Source organism: Ictalurus punctatus, chromosome 6, assembly GCF_001660625.3.
Source record: "Ictalurus punctatus breed USDA103 chromosome 6, Coco_2.0, whole genome shotgun sequence".
NCBI lineage: Eukaryota > Metazoa > Chordata > Actinopteri > Siluriformes > Ictaluridae > Ictalurus > Ictalurus punctatus.
This window is the reverse complement of record NC_030421.2, coordinates 1,355,803-1,375,088: the sequence shown is the minus strand read 5'-3', so window position 1 is coordinate 1,375,088 and position 19,286 is coordinate 1,355,803. Positions and strand designations below refer to the sequence as shown.

General features: G+C 42.3%; 1 protein-coding gene across 3 annotated transcripts in view; it reads right to left on the bottom strand.

Moving 5' to 3' along the window:
- The window catches only part of klf12b (Kruppel-like factor 12b), a 38,649-nt gene extending 24,796 nt beyond the window's left edge, over positions 1-13,853 (bottom strand). The window contains exon 1 of one of the 3 annotated variants that reach the window (XM_047156339.2): positions 13,498-13,853. The gene's annotated coding sequence lies outside the window, so the exon portion shown is untranslated. The remainder of the gene's footprint in view (positions 1-13,497) is intronic. The other 2 variants (XM_017470465.3, XM_017470460.3) reach the window with 2 other exon arrangements.
- Between the last annotated feature and the right edge of the window lie 5,433 nt (positions 13,854-19,286).

Here is a 19,286-nt window from a genome sequence, read left to right as displayed (position 1 = left end):
GCGTTTCCTTGACTTCAAGCGCAGCATTTTAAACAACATGAGTCGGATTGTAAAGCGATCAGACATTATTAGTTTGTGTAGTGACCCATGAGCATTTAGTGCCATTGCTAAAAACATACAGCTCGGGTTGGGCATTTATCTTTTTTTGTTTTATTAAACTATTAAATATAGTTCATATACTGCTCTAATGGCAGGAGTACACCGCAAGATAATGACTAAATCTTGTATTTTATACTGCTTGCAGTAGAAACCTTGCCAATGGGGGAAAATACGCTCTTACGTAAGGTGGTATGGGTTCATAAGCTGATCTGATTAGCTATCGCAGCACCGTGGTTAACCTCTTGATAATGTATTCTCTCAAACCCAACCTCTTTTGCATCGCTCGGTGGAATTGATCATCACCTGCACCGATGGCTACACAGATACTCCAAAAATATACCATCTTATGATTGGTTGTTGTATGATTTTGTATATTCTGTATGCTGGGGGAGGGGTGGAGGGATTTTCCTAACCCTAGCCCTAGCTAGAATACAAAAGCACACACACAAAAAAATACAATTAATTAATAAATTAGTAGTAATGAAATAATAAATTAGGTTTAATGCTCGAATAAATTTTTACCCCTCGCTAAGCAGCTCTCTTTGTTCCAACTTTGCCACAAGAGCAACAAAAACAAGTGATTAAACCCCGCACTTCTACATACACAGTGCTACGGTGGAAAACATAAGAATGTAGCTATTGGCAGGACAAGCCTCGATACTGTGTGAGCCTGCACATACGCCCGTGTTTGTTATCGAGAAAAGCTTAAGATCATCTTTCCATTTCACTACGGCTGTGAAATGAAATGGTGATCCCAGGTGTGAGCACAAGTGTGAACGGAGGACGAGTGCTCGGTGTCTTGTTGCCGTGCACCACCAGAACAAGCCCCCAAGAGGCTCATGAATTGAAAGAAGGCAATTCAATTAGAAATGGCCAGTTTGGAAAAGTGATCACCCTAGAGTCATTCTGGTCATAAGGGAAAGAGAGAGAAGGGAGGGAGGAGAGGTTGACTGCATTCCCGTGACCGATCACAGCTCCAGCACTGTTCTGAGGATGGGTGCTGATGGAGGCCGCTGCATTGCATGGACAGGAATCAGTGTAGACCGGAGCTCAGGAAATGACAGGCGGATCAATACGAGGTGGCAGCACGGGATGCAAAAGCGTGACCTTCCTAGATCCAGTGGTGACCCCACTACATAATCATTTGAAAGAGTACTGAGCATTCGGCTCTCTACAGCCAGGGGCTCACTGCATTTTTTCAAATCTGGTAGTTTTTCTCAAAACACTGATATGAGTGACGTGAGAATGGGTGCATGGTGGGTGCACGGTCTTGCTGTTCTTTAGAATTTGGATGTGCAAGGTGGCATTATACCAAGGCTGTGTATATTAGTCAGAGCTAATATGAAAAAAGTAAAGATGAAAGAGTGAAAGGTGAAAGGTGAAACAGCAGGATGATGTGTAAGGTCAAACATATGGAGGTGTTTCGTATTGAAGAGTTAGATTTTTCCAGTGGGAGTTTAGTAGAGACCTAACAGATTGGTTCTGCCAAGGCTTTTGAGTGCTCTGAGTGGGCATCTGGGCCACAAAGGCCGACCCTGCTGCCACAAAGCCAAGGGGCAAACAAAGGATTGGTGTGTGAGTGTGCGTGTGTGTGTGTGTGTGTGTGTGTGTGTGTGTGTTCCTCAACCAGAGCAAAGAATAAAATGAAATAAAATTACATAAGCATGTTCAAGGCAGGAGCAATTAACTGCTACTGCTCCACTGTAAATAACTTCAAGGAACACTTATACTGTAAGAGTGCAATATATCTTATTTTATCACTCAGAGCTCAGAGCCGGGGGCGTAACCCGTCCTGGGCATTACGCTCTCCACCTGGAGCGGTTCGTCACTACGTAGCTGAGCGTCAGTAAAAGAAGACGGCGGCGTTTTATATAAATTTTATATCTTCAGTGAACGGAGGCGAGACCAATCAGGCAGGGTTTACAGGAAAACGCGTGGAAATACTCGCGTCTTATTGGCTGAAAGGTCTCAGTTTTGCCAAACGCTAGCTCACACAGTCAGTGTGAGGAGGAAAATCGATATACGGCGATTTTTATTGTTTATTAATTTTTTAAACCAGTAAAGGGGTTGAAACCGAAACACTGACATCCTGTCATACTGAGCAGGAAAACAAGGCGTGTGAACGTCTAGATGAGTTCCAAGATACGCGAGCGTGATCTGAGCGGAGCAGAAGGACAGCGAATGTACTTTACACGGCTCTGTAGCAGCCAAACCCATACAGTGATAGCTTAACTGTGCCTCCGCTTAGCTAGAGACATCGAACTAGCGTAGTCTTGTGTTAGATAGCCAAAACGTTTGATGTTTTATTGGTCTGAGTCCTGCAAACACCTGAGGCAAGTTTTATGACCAAATCAAACTTTTTTAGGCAATTAGCCCTCACGTGCAAGAAAAAAAAATGCATGTCTCTTTAGATTTTAAAAAGATTTTGATGGAGAAGAATCTGAGCTCAACCCTGGATGATCACCAGTCCAGCTAACACCCCTGCTCAGAGCTTCTTCTCCTTGTCTTGTCTGTGGATTCCTTTCAGTCGGTCTCCCACCTCTTTCTGGGCCTTTCTCATATAGTGATCTTCTCAGTATTAACATCAAAGCTCATATGTGCTGCTGAGCGTTCACACAGAACAGGAGTAGGGGGCTTCCTCCAGCTTGCTCTGCACCGTGTCTGAGACAAAGATCAGTTCAAAAGCCACTTCCCTCTCCAAAGCCCCTCCAAACACCCCCAAGATATCCAGTCAGCCTGACAAGAACCTCAGCAGAGCACCAAAAGGAGTTGTTCCGTTCTGTTCCCCCTTGTGTTTCTCACAGGAACTTGTCATGCTTTTAGTGAGGAAGGGGAATAGCCAGTTCATTACGTGGCAATTTGCCAGGTTAATTCTGTTGGGTTTTTTTGTTCATTTTTAAAGAGCTAGTCCCCGCTGCCAGCACCACCCACATATGTGGCAGTAAGCCTTCCACTCCTCTCTCTCGCGCAGATCACTTCAGTGCTGTCCATTCAAACAGAACATGCCAACAGATCATGTCACTGGAGGAGTGAGAGTGGAATGACTGTGTAAAAGCTTAGCAGGAGTATTAGCTCCTACTCTCACTGAAGCTGAATTGAAAGTGAACTTCCGTAGCCGTTGTGTAATTTATTTTCCACACACGCTTCATCCACTAACATCGCAGGGCCCCTAACCCCAGCCGCTCTATACTCTGGTGGACACTTTTTCGTCTGTTAATCTTGTCTGGCACATGGTGAATGACATAAGACTTTCCATTTCATAAGGAGCATTTTCCTTGGCAGGCAAGTCGCTCCTAAAACTTTGGATGCTTTTGGGACATTTTTGAATTGAGCTCAAGAGGAATATGCTGCCTCAGTCCCAGTGAGAGTTCTTTCTTTCTGTGTGTGTGTGTGTGTGTGTGTGTGTGTGTGTGTGTGTGTGTGTGTGTGTGTGTGTGTGTGTGTGTGTGTCCTCATAACTGCACTTTACCTCAGGGGACCCCTTTGGCCGTTCTCTTTTGGCTAAAATCATAAATCATGTCTTTCTTGCAACAAATTGTATTCTCATCTTGTTGCGTCCATTAATCCTAGAACTTTGGCAAATGTCCTCTTACTGAGAGATATACTGAGGAATCTTAGAAAATCCAGATGAACTGTGTAAATGTACTGGAAGTGATGGCTTTATCCTCACAGGCTTGTGCTGGAACCTGGCAAGGGTGTAGTTTAGAGACATTGGAGTGTAGTTTAGGTACACACAGGCTATTTTTACCCTGAGCAATAAACACAATAAGTGGAGAAAGTGAACAAGCCTTGAAGCTCATAACCCCTACAGCGAGACCCTTTATCCAAGAAGAAATGGCAAAACGGCAGCCGTACTGTACTGCACATCAATTTTCTCAGCATCTTTTACAGCCCCAAACACCTGATAGGAAGCAGGAGCCCATTAATAGAACGCTGATACTGGTGTTAACATTAAGTGGGCTCTCTATGGGGCTGACGGAAGTGCCTGTAGTCCAGTGGATTGCCTTTGGGCTCTGGCTATTTCTGCTTGGGGAGATCCTGTGTCAGTAATTCTGTAGGGGTGAAATGGTCACTAGGTTCATGTACACTCACATACACAGGGTCTGTACGCAGGCTAAGTGACCCCACCAATTCTGGGGCAATAGTAAAGGCTGTATACTGATGATTGAACCAAATTATGATTGTTTATGACTCAATGTGCTATTCGTTCAGCTGCTAAATGTTATATAATAAGTACTAGCGTTGTATATTATATTACATAATGTTTTTGCACACTGGTCAGTGTAGAAAGACTGAGAGGTTTTGTGTGTGTGTGTGTGTGTGTGTGTGTGTGGAAAAGAGGACAAAGTCCACTTAACACTTACCTGCTATTGAACTTTGGTTTGATGAAAAGAAAGAGAAAAAAAATAGAAAAAAACAGTTTGCATTCAGCAGAACAGGGCTTTAATGATTCTCTAATATTTGGGAACTGTGCTGTGGAATTGCTTTTCGGTGCTGATGTTTACATTTATTATACCATGCTCGAGGCATTAAACAAGCTCATTAAACCAACAGCTTTTCGTTAAAAGTTTGCAAAGAAGTGCAAAGAAACTTTGTTACAATCAAAACAAAACTAAACGTGGGCGTTTCTTGCCAGATTTATCCATTTCTCAGAAACACGTCAGCCTTCCTGATCCTCAGTTCCTCTGCTAAATCTGGCAGTGCCACTGCAGTCTGCCCTCTGCTTGCACTCGACTCTACAAACTCACACTGCTGTACGTTACACACACACACGCGCGCGCGTGCACACGCACAATAATTGTCACTATCTATAACCTATACAGCCAGCAATCAGTTCAGGAAATATGAATGATCTGATTCTATTGTATATGCAACTCATAACCTTAAAATAGTAGATGTGACCAGAAACACATGACCCCTTCTGTACTCCTCTTTGTCTAAGCGCAAGGTTATCGGTGGCTGCTGTTCCAAAATAGATCTGACACGAAAACCTCAACTGCTCTCAGAGGTGTGTAGCAATACATACCACAAGATTGATCACGGTGGAGAACCCCGATAGCAGAGCGTGGTGGTGGAGCAGACGACCTGGACTGGACCGGATCAATAAAGACTGTTCAATCTCTGACATGCACCCGCTGTTCTTTACTGTATGTACTGACCTCAAGCCCTCAGCGCACACACGGACGAGCCGGCCTGATCTGTAATGCACTACAGCACACTAATGAACCTCTCTGTCTTTCTCTCTAAAAGGAAGGCTAGTCCATGCCCTGCCTGTGATCCTCTGGAGTGGGCTCTGCTTTGCACTATAATGACAAGCTTCAACACCGACTTATCGAACGCTGAGTTTTCCTGAGCCGCTGACAGGTCGCCGTGATTAACTAGGCAGATTCATAATGTCACGTTCGTTCACATGTCATTAATCCCTTTTAATGAGCTCAGCCCAATGTAATTAGTCATGTCACTGACATGAGCTTGTAAAATTGACAGGTCTCCCTATCAGCACTGTCACCCAGCGTCAAGTGTAAAACAGCCTTCGCTCGTCTCCAAGGAATAGTGGTGTTAGCTTACTAAGATTTAAACCTGCCATGCATTTTCTGTACCACTTATCCTACATGGAGTTGTGGGGAGCCTGAAGTCCATCATAAGGTACTCAGGGCCAAGGTAGGGGATACTCTGGACAGGGTGCCAACCCATCGCAGGGCACAATCACACACACCCATTCACACACTGCGGGCAATTTAGAAATGCCGATCAGCCTACAGTGCACGTCTTCGGACTGGGGGAGGAAACCGGAGTACTGTACTCAGAGGAAACTCCTGAAGTATGGGGAAAACAGGCAAACTCAGCGCAAACCCCCAAACCCTGGAGGTGTGAGGCAAACATGCTCACCACTAAGCCACCATGCCTATTTACACCATTCTGGACAGCAATAATATAGTTGTTTAATCTCCTTACATCATTACATTAACAGTATTTTTAGCAGACGCTGTTATCCAGAGAGACTTACATTTATCTCATTCATACATCTGAGCAACTGAGGGTTAAGGGCCTTGCTCAAGGGCCCAACAGTGGTAGCGTGGTGGTGCTGGGGTCTGAATTCATGACCTCCTGAGCAGCAGAGCAACACCTTAACCAGTGAGCTACCACTACTGGGCTCCAACAAAGGTACTGATTTAATACTGTCTTAATTAGTTAAGCACATCCTCAGTCAACTACAATGGATTCAACAATCCTGCTTTTTGATTCGCTAGGAGGAACCAAATCCCAGTTCCTAAAGGTCTAGACACACAGACACACAGCTGTCTCAATCTTTCAGCCAAACACATTACACACACACACACACACACACACACACAAAGAGTGGTCAAACTAACTTTTCAGAAGCCATCTGAGTGCCAGGGCCATCTGTAGGCTGCAGGGGAGCCTTTTTCTAAAGAAAGGTAACGCTTTCATCCAAAGCAAACACAACCCAGAGCACAGATGTAGGAAACAAAAATAATGTGACACTCTCCAGCTGTGCTATCTTGCATGTTTTTTTTAAAAAATGCCCATCGTAGTTAGAAAGCGAATCAATATTGTTCTGTCATTCGAGGGTCTAAAGAAAATAAGCCTCATAAGCGATTATACAGTATATACCAGTATGTTTTATTTAGTATACTGTGTCTATGTATCACAGACACGGATATTAAATGAACTTAGTTTAATCAGGCAAAGAGTGCTGTGATGGTCTGAGTAATTATAGGTCACGGAGGTCTGAGTGGTTTATGCCGTTTGCACATTTCCTCTCATTTATCTCAGGCAAAATAATAACACATTTTATTAGGACTTATGTAAGACGTACAACACGTCGCTGGAACTGGAATCGATCGTGTTTGCCGCAGCTTTAAGATCAGAGAAAACTGATAGCACATACTGTGATGTATCACTGTGAAAATAAAAGTAGCATTACACTCGGAAACTTTTAAAGCTTGTGCATATGATGTTGTAGTGTGTGTGTGTGTGTGTGTGTGTGTGTGTGTGGTGCAGTTGCCTCAGAGGATCACAAGGAGTTCAGGGTGGAGGTGGTGGAGTGCATTATCATCTGTACCATAACCAATCTTCTGTCCCTCAGGGATGGCTGTATCCCGATCTTAATAGGTAGTCTGTAGTCTGCTTTAACTATGTCCTGGTCTCTCACTGCCCTCCCCCAATAAACACACACACACACAGTCATGTACACAAACACTGACACACACACACACACACTTCCAACCACAAGCACCCTCTAATATTCACACACATCTCCTGTCACTTTAACGTGTGCAGGAGAATCTACATGTACTTCCACATCCTGATTACTGATACGGCCATATTTATACGCTGCAACTCCTGCACCAGCTCTCTTAGAAATACAGAGCAAAATGTCCAATAAGCAGTGTATACGTTCCTCCAAACCCACCCACACACCCACTCACCCACCCACCCACACCCACACACACACACACACACACTGATTGAGCACTGAACGAACTGATTGAGCAATGCGGTAAACACGAGCACTATAAACACAGCGTCACATTTCTCACACAGCTCCTGACAGCCTACAGCTACTACACGTAAACACCTCCACTATTTCAAAGTGTAGGCTTACATTATGTTCCTCGCCCTCTGTATGTGACCAAGCGACAACCGAAACAAGAAAAGTATACCACTAAAATGTTAAGTAATACAGGAAGTCTCGGCGGAGTATTTTTAGATCTGAAATTCTTCCCATTCAGGGACCACTTAATACAAAAAGCAGCTGTGTTTATGTTCATGCTTCACATGGGCCGACTCTTGTTTTCAGTACAGTTTAGATTCTCATATTTCAACTAATATTCACCATTACAGTAAAAGCCAGTGTGGGATTCAAAAGTGAGAACCTTTTAATAATAATATACATCCCCCGGTTGAACTGATTCCACGTGTATCTACTTAACCATTTCGCCCGGTGCTGTTACGAGAGGGACTATAGCAGTTACACAGATGCTTCTACTCACCCACACACATTAAAATTTGGGTTTGAAACCACACGACCGATTCAACGACTAAACAACAGTGTATTACTAACTTCCCCATAAGTCCTCTCAGGTTTCAGCAACCAACAGTCGAGGACCGCGGGTGCGTTGTCATGGTGACGCTTGAGAGACTACAGCGGAGAGACGCCGTGTGGAGCAGCTCCTCTGCTCTTCCCGTCACCGACAGAGATTCATACTACATTTCATGTACAACCTTATACTCACTACTCTCGATCTTCATCAGGCTCTATCATCCTTATTCCACGTGGATTTCCTCCAGCTGCTAGAATGCAAATGATCTAGATGAAGGCGTCTATTGTGCTGCGCTATTTTGATGCAGATGAAATCGGATGGCAAGTCAACATTTCAATTACTAAGCACTAATTAGTAATGAAAGCAGCTACCGTTTTAACAGGTGTTATCAAACTAACATGGATTCATAGGATATAAACAGGAATATGAGTTTAAAAGATGTAAAGAGTCATTTTCCTTACAAGGTAAGGTGAACGTCGTACATTTCCTAGCTTTAGTCTTGAAGCCTTTGGAAAGTAATCAAATATAAACATATATATATATATATATATATATATATATATATATATATATATATAAAACATTACATATCCATCCATCCATCTTCTATACCGCTTTATCTTTTTCAGGGTCACGGGGGGAACATGGAGTCTATCCCAGGGAGCATGGGACACGAGGCGGGGTACACCCTGGACAGGGTGCCAATCATCTCAGGGCACAATCACATACACACTCACACACCCATTCATACACTACGGACACTTTAGACACGCCAATCAGCCTACCATGCCTGTCTTTGGACTGGGGGAGGAAACCGGAGTACCCGGAGGAAACCCCCGCAGCACGGGGAGAACATGCAAACTCCACACACACACACACACACACACACACACACACACACACAGGGCCACAGTGGGAATCGAACCCCCAACGTTGGAGGTGTGAGGAAAACATGCTCACCACTAAACCACCGTGCGCCCAACGTTATATTTATATATTTAAATCTCACACACAGACTCACATAAGGTGAGTGTAGTAGCCTATATCCTAACAGCTGCGATGTGACTATAACAATAGCACACAACAGCTGTTCCTACAACTTATAAAAAAATAAAATAAAACCGAAGACACCAACAATATTGTTTCAGATATCTATTTTAATATTGTCCATTTCATCCGACACAAAAAAAAGACTTCCTCCAAAAGTAGCTTAGAACTAATACAACTCAGTAATGGTTGAATGGCGAATATTGGATTATAATCATTTCTGTTCTACCACAAATTTAGATTTCCCTACATCCCACAGCACAATTTTCCAAAAGTTTGACTCAACCAAATTATTGCCAGTGCACACGTATTTGTATTTATGTACAGTGTATCGCATGCTATAAGCAGAAATGTACAACATCTGTATCCATTGAACATAAAGCAAGTGAAAGACAAACTTATCAGGGTGCAATTGAACCGCTCCCTAGACTTGTATAGTCAGGTTAATGACGTAGGAAAGTAGTTAACAAGTTAGCAACAGCAGCTAATGCAGCATTAAGGGTATATATATATATATATATATATATATATATATATATATATATATATATATATATATATATATATATATATATATATAAGGATATGTTATACTATATATTATACTGTATATTATGTGTTACACTATTATATATAGAGTATACAATATATAGTATTATATTTTGCGTTATCATATAAATAAACAAATGATTAGACTAGGAATACAGAGTAAACTGTCCAAAGCATAATGAGATAACAAACAAGTTATATATACATGTGAAATAAAACAATACTGGAAGATTATACAGCAGAGATTATTTATTGTGTGTAATATGATGTATGAAGTATGATAGTTGCATTAAACTTTAGGAAAATCATTGCTCACATAAATTAGTCAGGTTTGTAAGTGTCCCAGGTTACCACAGTTTTGGCACAGAGAATACTACGTGGTTGGTTAAGTGTCCTGTAATCATATAGTACCTACATTATTATTATTATTATTATTATTATATTTTTGGTCCACATTTTCCTCACTATCATTTTCCTCGAATGATCTGACAACATATAAAAGCATATTGGGACGCATATCCTTAACTTTTCCTGCTTTTGTATAGCAGTATGGAGTATTTTGTATAGCAGTATGGAGTATTTTGTATAGAGGTATGGAGTATTTTGTATAGACGTATGGAGTATTTTGTATAGACGTATGGAGTATTTTGTATAGCAGTATGGAGTATTTTGTATAGCAGTATGGAGTATTTTGTATAGCAGTATGGAGTATTTTGTATAGAAGTATGGAGTGTTTTGTATAGACGTATGGAGTATTTTGTATAGAAGTATGGGGTATTTTGTATAGAAGTATGGAGTGTTTTGTATAGACGTATGGACTTTATCATTATGTAGTGGTATGTGGTATTATGCCATTTCTGAAGTTGCCCAAAGTTTCGAGTTGCTGTGAATATGTCTCTACAACAGGTAAATAGTTTGTACTATGCGACACTGCACTAAATCCAGTGTAGCCCCACAATACTCTAAATGTTTCAAAGTTTAACTGGGCCCTCTTTCCTCCACAGCTTTAGTAAACAAACTCGTGTTGGACAAACAGGTCAAGGGTTGAACACACCACAGATCACACACGAGAACATTTTGTCAACTTTGCAAAAATGTCGAAATGAGGAGAAAGCAGGAAAACGAGACATTTCTATACCCCGACATCGACTTGTCATGCTTCACTCTATCATGCGCCAAGCCCTTGGACAGCACTGACTGAAGGTTAATAATCACTGAGTAGCACATGCAAATTATCTCACACTAATTGCTAGCTTCAATTTTGGAGTGATTGTTAGTTTTTCCTTAAAATATTACTAAATCTTTGACCTACACCGCATTTAAATAAGCGTGGTTGACTGACTGGCCCTGGCAAGCAGACCTAATTTGTGGAATTTTCATATCATATGGTGCTTCATATTATTATTATTTTATTACGTGTGTACCATAAAATTGGATTTTCCTGAGAGTGAAGCAGTGACATCATTGTTCCTCTGTTGTTTTCTGTGTGTATGTGCCTGAGTCATTTGAATGCATGACAATAGTGAGTAAAATATTCTCGGCTTCTCTCACGCTGTAACTTACACTGATAGCTAACATGAAATGATCTCTTTTGTGATGGACTATAACATGACCCAGTGCGGGAGTTTAGGGTTGTTGTTTTTTTATGGCACAGGTTTCTTTTTGGCCCTTTTGAGCACCACACCAATCACTCAGGTTACTGTGTGAATCCAATATACACTCCGTCAATGAATCCGTCATTCCCTAAAAGAAACTGGATTGAGTGGCTTATTGTTCTCACTGTACATTATAAAACACATATCTTTAATCACCGTGTGCGTTCCATCAGTACCTACTGCTGTATATTTGTCACTTAGGTCGGATTAATACAGTTCGGGGTCAGGGGTCATCCACAGATAAGTCTAGTTTGGCGCGCTCTTACCGTAACTCAGCCCGAGAGCCTGTTTACAACGGGCAGTTTCTATGGATTCTACCAGCTGACCTCTCTAGTGAGGTGTCCTTCTTCAGGCAGCGCCCATCAATAATCTACACCTTCTCGGCCTAACCTGACAGACCTCTGGGCAACACAGAGGTGGTTAACTTTGAACAATCCTCCCCCAGTTGAGGCCACACTGGACTTTTAATGGAATCCTGCAACGCAGCTGAGTAAACTGGAAAGCGTTGGAGACAAGAAGATAAGCAGACTTTCCCATGATGATTGTGTGCTACTATTGAACCCCTATACCTGGTCAATTGCTATCTGGGAACCAGGGACAATGTGCTTCAATGCGGTCCTGACAGAGACAAGGGCAATGGATTTCTTACTTCAATGCATTTGAAAGAAAGAAAGAAAGAAAGAAAGAAAGAAAGAAAGAAAGAAAGAAAGAAAGAAGATGCTGATTGGTATGGATCAGAGCTGATGTGTGGCTGGACAACATAGATCAGAGTATCTGATCTTGGGTTTCAGTGTACAAAGTAAACAAATGATTTCATTATTATAGTATCTATCATATCAACAGAGTTCATTATAACTTTTTAACAAGTATTATAGCTCTCTCTCTCTCTCTCTCACACACAAACACACACACACACACACACACACACACACACACACAGTGTCTTAGAGCAGAGTGGGGTTTGAATACAGAGAGAGTGAAAGTTAAATAGGACGTAATCTCTCTGGCTGAATAGCCTTAAGCAGCAGGGGGGCAGCTAAAGCGACCAGTTGCCTCACAGTTCCAGGCAAGCAATAACACAGGGTAAAGTCCCACAGGTCAGTACACACTGACACCCAACGCTATTCTACAGACCAACACCACTTCCTGTGTACAAATGCCTTTGCTGTCAGCCCTGGCCAGGTTTGCTGTAATTGAAAAGAACAGCCACAGGCCAGCCCACAGTCGCACTGACAGCCAGCCATCAATACCAATGACTGTTCTCCCGCAAGTGCCAGAGGAGCAGATGACATCCAAGACACCACCCTTGCAACACCCGGCCTGTCAGCCTCCACCCCACATACACACACATTCACATACACACACACACACACACACACACACACACACACACACCTCCCACCCCCCTGGTGTCCTTCCACCACCACGCAAGCCTCGCAAGCTTTAACCCGTTGGCCATCGCGCTTCGTGAACAAGCAAATCTGTCATAGTAGTATCTTGTCCCTTTCCACACACACACACACACACACACACACACACACGCAAATACACAGACATACTACAACAACCGGAACATTCTAAGTAAATGAAGAGAACGAGCACAAAAGTGTGTCAACATTTAATGCAGAAAAACACTCTTGGCAATCAACAGCAAGTTCTTAGAAATAAAAAATAAAAAATACAAATTATTTAAAAAATAAAAAATAAAACATAAGCCCAATTATTTGTCATAAGAGTACGAATAAAACTACAGTAATGTTGCTGAGGTGCTGTGCTGCACGATACTTCACTAAAAAGTGAGTAAAAATGCATATCTACAATGTTTCTTTCTATAGTAATATTCATTCCATAATGTCTCCAGGATGTAAGCACCTGCCCAGGATGTTCATGTACTGCTGTGTAGAAGCATGAAGAGGTGATCTGACTTGTCATTTGACATGACAGCGTAATGACAGTTTAACAAGATGCACAGAACTAAGCCACTGACAAGCCAACAAAACACTCCACATGGAAGAGAACAGAATGGAGAGCTCCAGAAAAATGAGAGTACATCAATGTATAAATACAGATATACAGACCTGATCAGGAGCTGCAGAGCGGCAGAAACTGTTCTCCTTATACAGTCTGCTCTCTCTCTCTCTCTCTCTCTCTCTCTCTCTCTCTCTCTCACTCTGTCTTCCTCTCCTCGCTCGCTCTCTGAGACTCCCTCCCCTCTGCTCTGCTCCTCTCAGCTGCTCTGGGTAGTTCTCAGGAAATGAATGGGGGCTCACAGAGAACTGTTGTACTTGCAAATGACTTACCACAGTCACATGATCCACTAAATGTAGGGTGGGCCAGTGGGTGGAGGCTTCATAAGCAAGAGCAGACAATATACCCTAAGCTTTAACAGCGTGCATCGAATTACACGGGGCCCCTCGTGGGAGGTTTCCGACATGTCTGCTCTGCTCCCTCCCAGCGCAGAGAGCCACAGCCATGGAGCCACGGTCGAGTACCGCCCCACCTACAGGGGAGGGGAGAGAGAGAGAGAGAGAGAGAGAGAGAGACAGAGAGAGAGAAAGTCTTTCTTCCTATTGACAGTGGAAGTAAGCTGAACCGGCACTGTAAGCAATGTCAGAGCATATGACAAAAAGAAGTTTGAAGGAATATTTGCATATGAGCAGTCAAGAGAATTTCAGGCTCTGTGCAAAAGTGTAAATATTAAAAGTTGCCAATGACATGCAGTATCTATCTCATCTCTAACCATCAGTCACTTGATGTCAAAAAAATAGGTCGTTTGTATTCAGGTAATGGCGAACAATGAAGCGCTGTGTGGTACAGCCGTCATTTTTATTTATTTATTTGTTTATTTATTTATTTTAGATGAGTTGTTGGAAGATGCATCAGTCATAATCAGATTCACTTTTACCTCTGGGAATCTTAATTAATGTATAGGATGCCAAGCTAATTTGCATCACTGTTAGATAGACCTCACACACACACACACACACACACACACAGAAACAGATGCACGTGCAAACATGTACAAAAAAAACTGGCTTCATCCACATCCACCTGAACCTCTTGTGTAAGTCTAATATAGTAAACCTGTTAATATTTACTCGTTATAATTTTAACATTAGGGATATTCTGCTCTGAAGCAAAGAATACCATGAAGTAACACTGGTACTGCCAGTATTTCACAGAATAAAACCATACGTTTATACTGATCCACATTCAAAATAGTTGTTTCGTTATTGGACAGCCAGTTACAAAATAAATAAATAAATAAATAAATAAATAAACGCCAACTGTTATCCTCATGCCTAAAAAAATGGCTTTTTCAAGTACCCTTTTCTTTCTGATTGTTCCCAATGCCTCTGCCTGTTACAGTGTATCACCCAGCTGCAGCCGCTAGCAAGAGCAGCAATTTTCCCTGGAATAATGACATCTCGAAGAGGCTGCTCTTCTCTCTCTGCCTGCCCTGTACTGGCCCACAAAGGGTCCTGGCATGTCTTGTAAAGGGTTGAACTGGAATCAGGCATGCCGGATGGGAGGAATGGGAGAGCGTATGGGAGTCTGCCAGAGAGCCTGGCCTCTTCCTGCCTCCCCGGCAAAGAGAGAGAGCGAGAGAGAGAGAGAGAGAGAAGAGATAGGGAGACAGGGAAAGAGAGAAAATGTGTAGGGAGGGGGTCCTGAGCTAACAACCAACCTCTGATTAAAGCTGTTTCTAAGTGGCAGAGTGGACCCAAAGCGATTAGGTGGGCTCAAGTGTCCACAGCCGAACGTTTACCTACACACAAGGGAAACAGCTGGTTTGGGGTGATAAGATTATACACGCTCAGCTAGGCCAGCACTGTGTAGAGAATTAGTCACTTGTAGTGTTAACATGATGCTAGGTATAATAAATTGTTGTGTCTTTCAATAACCTTGATGAGAAATGACAGTGTAGGAAACAAACCGCTTTTCTATCGGGGTGGATGATCTGTTCCCTTGCACATGGGAGTGGGGCAGTGCTGGTTTTATTTTGTTGTTGTTGTTGTTGTTTCTCATATTGCACTCGTCTGTACCGAATATGACCGATGTCATTCCAGGAATCTGTTGAATCCGTTCGTTCAGCACAGGGGTCGCAGCCTCAAGTGTCCTCCTTATCACCAGTCGGACAACTTCGTTTTAACCCACTGCGTCCTCTCCAGTTCTTTTGTTCGTTTCTGGTATTTCTTCAGCTTCATGTGGACCTTTCCTTGGATGTTATCATGACTTTGGATTGCTACATCTATCACCACTGCTGTTTCTGCTCCTTATCTATTATTACTAAGTCCGGTTGGTTTATTATTAATTGTTTATCTGCCTGGATCTGGAGGTCCCACAGGATCTTAGCTTTGTTATCTACTACTCTCAGTGGTTCCTCCTTTTTGAACTCAGGAGCGTCCAACCCATATTCCTTCCATTCAGTAATTGTATGCTTTCAGGCACAACAGCTTGCATTATACACCCTGCTGCTACTGTAGGTGCTGGGCCGTCTGATGGGCTTTCCATAGCTCGAGTTTTCCAACTCTGCAAAGGTCGACTTGGTTGATCTACACTTTTGTCCACTACACCTACAGTACTATGCAGAAGTCTTATCGAAGATGTGGTTTTTTTTTTTTTTTTAAATGATATAGAAATATATCCAGTATGTACAGTATCTCACAAAAGTGAGTGCACCCCTGACATGTTTGTAAATATTTGATGATATCTTTTCATGTGACACACTGAAGAAATGACACTGTGCTACAGTGTAAAGTAGTGAGTGTACAGCTTGTGTAACAGTGTAAATTTCTGTCCCCTCAAAATAACTCAACACACAGCCGTTAATGTCTAAACCGCTGGCAACAAAAGTGAGATAGTGTATATGTAAATAGTGAAAATTGAAGTCTGGGACACAAAAAGTTTCCAGAGAAACAAGATGTTTTGGACAAAATTCCTTCATCAGCTGTCCAAGCAAAGTGTTTGAGAAGCTGTAGGAGTTTACCCCCTTCAGTTTCAGAAACACAGACTATATGAAACGTGTGTTATACTGGGTATTGCTGTCTCACAGCTCCAGGGTCCTTGGTTGCATCCCTGAGCTCAGTGGAGTTCTGCACGTTCTCTCAGTGTCTGCTCTGGTTTCCTTTGGGGTTCACCAGTTTCCTCACACTGTCCCAAAACATGCCGGCAGATTGTCTACACTAAATCACTCATAAGTGTTCCCTGCCTCGCAGTATGGGATAGGCTCTGAATCTAGTGTGATCCTGACCAGGTTAAAGCAGTTACTGAAGATGAATGAATGAAAGATATTACAGTTCATGTATGATGTTCTTATGGTCTTAGATTATTTCCACGTAATAGATTTTTTTTAAAAATGTATTCTTTAACCATATAAATATTGATGTGTTTGTAACAGTCAGAGGTAAATTCGTTTCTTTACGTTTTCCTCCACTGTTTCTCGTCCCTGTAACGTAAGTGATAACAGGAATTAATTTGTCCTTGGACATTCCACGACATTTAGAGTGTTATAAAAGGAATCAAACACTTCAGGATGTGCTTTTACTAGTGTTGGGTAAGTTACTGAAAAAACGTAATCCACTACAGATTACTGATTACTACTTTAAAATTGTAGTCTGATTACTCATTTCTGGTTACTGTAATCAGATTACTAATTACTTTACTTTCAAAACCTTTCGAACCTACTAAAATACACTACAAAGCGAAACTCATCGTTCTTTCGGTAATTTTAGCGCGCGTCAGTGTATGACATGATGAGAAAAAGTCGGATTTATCATAAAACCTGCCTCGGGTGTTGTCACTGTGTGTAGGACGACCAGACGGATAAAATATAAAACTTTTCTAAGTACGCTAGTCTGGCGTCGCTAGCCGAGGGGAGACACAGCTAAGCTATCACTGTATGGGTTTAGCTGCTACAGCACCGTGTAGAGTTCGTTATCTTTCCTTCTGCTCCGTTCAGATCATCTTCACGTGGAACTCATCTAGACGTTCACACGCCTCGTTCTCCTGCTCAGCATCAGATCATGTTACTGATTCAGTTTCAACTCCTTTACTAGCGTATATCCATTTCCCCCTCACACTGACCGTGAGCTAGCGTTTAGCAGAATTGAGAGACCGTCAGCCAATAAGACACGAGTATTTCCACGTGTTTTCCTGTAAACCCCGTCTGATTGGTCTCGCCTCCGTTCACTGAAGTCATAAAGTTAATATAAAGCACCACCGTCTTCTTTTACTGACGTTCGGTTACGTAGAGACAAATTATTCGGGGCTAAAGAATAAAATCTCCAAGGCTACAGTCCCAAATGCCCAGGCCAGGTTACGCCCCTGACAACCGCGCCAAAGTGATTTATCTTAAAAATGCATTTTACTTTGTAAATTTATAACGCAAGTAACGTAACTTCATTGACATCAGTAACTGTAATCAAATGATCTACATTTAAAACGTAATACATCACATCACCGTGTTATCAGAAAAAAAAGTCATTTGAATGCGCCACCCCACTGTTTTTCCTATAACAACATGCTCCGTTGTGTTTTATTCCTTATTTCATACGGATCTGGATTTGATAGCAATGCAGAAAGCAGAAATATACGCTGAAGTTGAAAGATTAAGGCTAATCTTCTGTATGGTTCCAAGACAAAAAAGAACAAAACAAACAAAAAACCTCAAGTCAATAAAGAAATCACAAGCAGTACGGTAGAGTAGAGCAGAGGAGTGTTATTCTCCAGCACTTGCCTACAGTCGCAGTGCAATAACGTTGTCTCCCGCTGCATCGCTTTCCTCGCCTTCCTGCACTCGTGCTCTCAAATTGTTCAGAATTTGACATCACTGCATTATGGATATTTTCTCAGCAATTTCATCTGGGGGAAAAAAGTGAATCACTCTAAAATTACACCTATTGTCATTTAGGTGCACATTTAAAAAGGTGTGCCTCACCTTTCATTCTGAAAGGAGAGTTTTTTCGAGAGCAAGTCAGAAGAGTCTGTGAACATGAAACCATGGTGAACTAAAATATGACCTTGAAAGTGGCAAAAATAAAAGACTTAAACAAGATGTTCTACTGTAAGACTACGCAGACACAATAATACTGGGCAGGTGAATCTCTCTGAGAAGAACCCTATGCAATAAATAATATTTAACACAGGCTGTATTCATTCAAAGTATATGAGTAAATGGCATCATGCTCTTCTAATGTCAGCTCAAGCAGTTACAGGATACGATAGGTTACTTGTCACTGGAAGTTTTTGCATGTGGTTCCATTAATTCATCGATATGGAAGTCCACTGAGACCCACTGTGATTAGAGACATGTTGGCAGAATCAACTCTCCCACTTGAGAGTTCATGGTTGTCATGAATCCAACCATCTTCTATACCGCTTTATCCTTTTCAGGGTCACGGGGAAACCTGGAGTCTATCCCAGGGAACATGGGGCATGAGACGGGGTACACCCTGGACAGGGTGCCAATCCATCACAGGGCACACACCCAATCACACACACATTCACACACTACAGACACGCCAATCAGCCTACCATGCATGTGTTTGGACTGGGGGAGGAAACCGGAGTACCCGGAGGAAACCCCCGCAGCACGGGGAGAACATGCGAACTCCACACACACAGGGCCACGGCCCTGGAGGTGTGAGGCGAACGTGCTAACCACGTGCTAACGTGCTAACCACTCAGCCACCGTGCGCCTCGGATGTCATGAGTGAGTCCGTGTGCATTATTCAATTTTACACTAGCAGAAATGGATGTAAAATATGTGGTCAGATGTAGAAAATCAATACAGTTTGGTTTGTTTGGTATGTGCACAGAAGGGATAGTGCAAAATTATGTATGGACGTTCATGATCTTTCTTCCG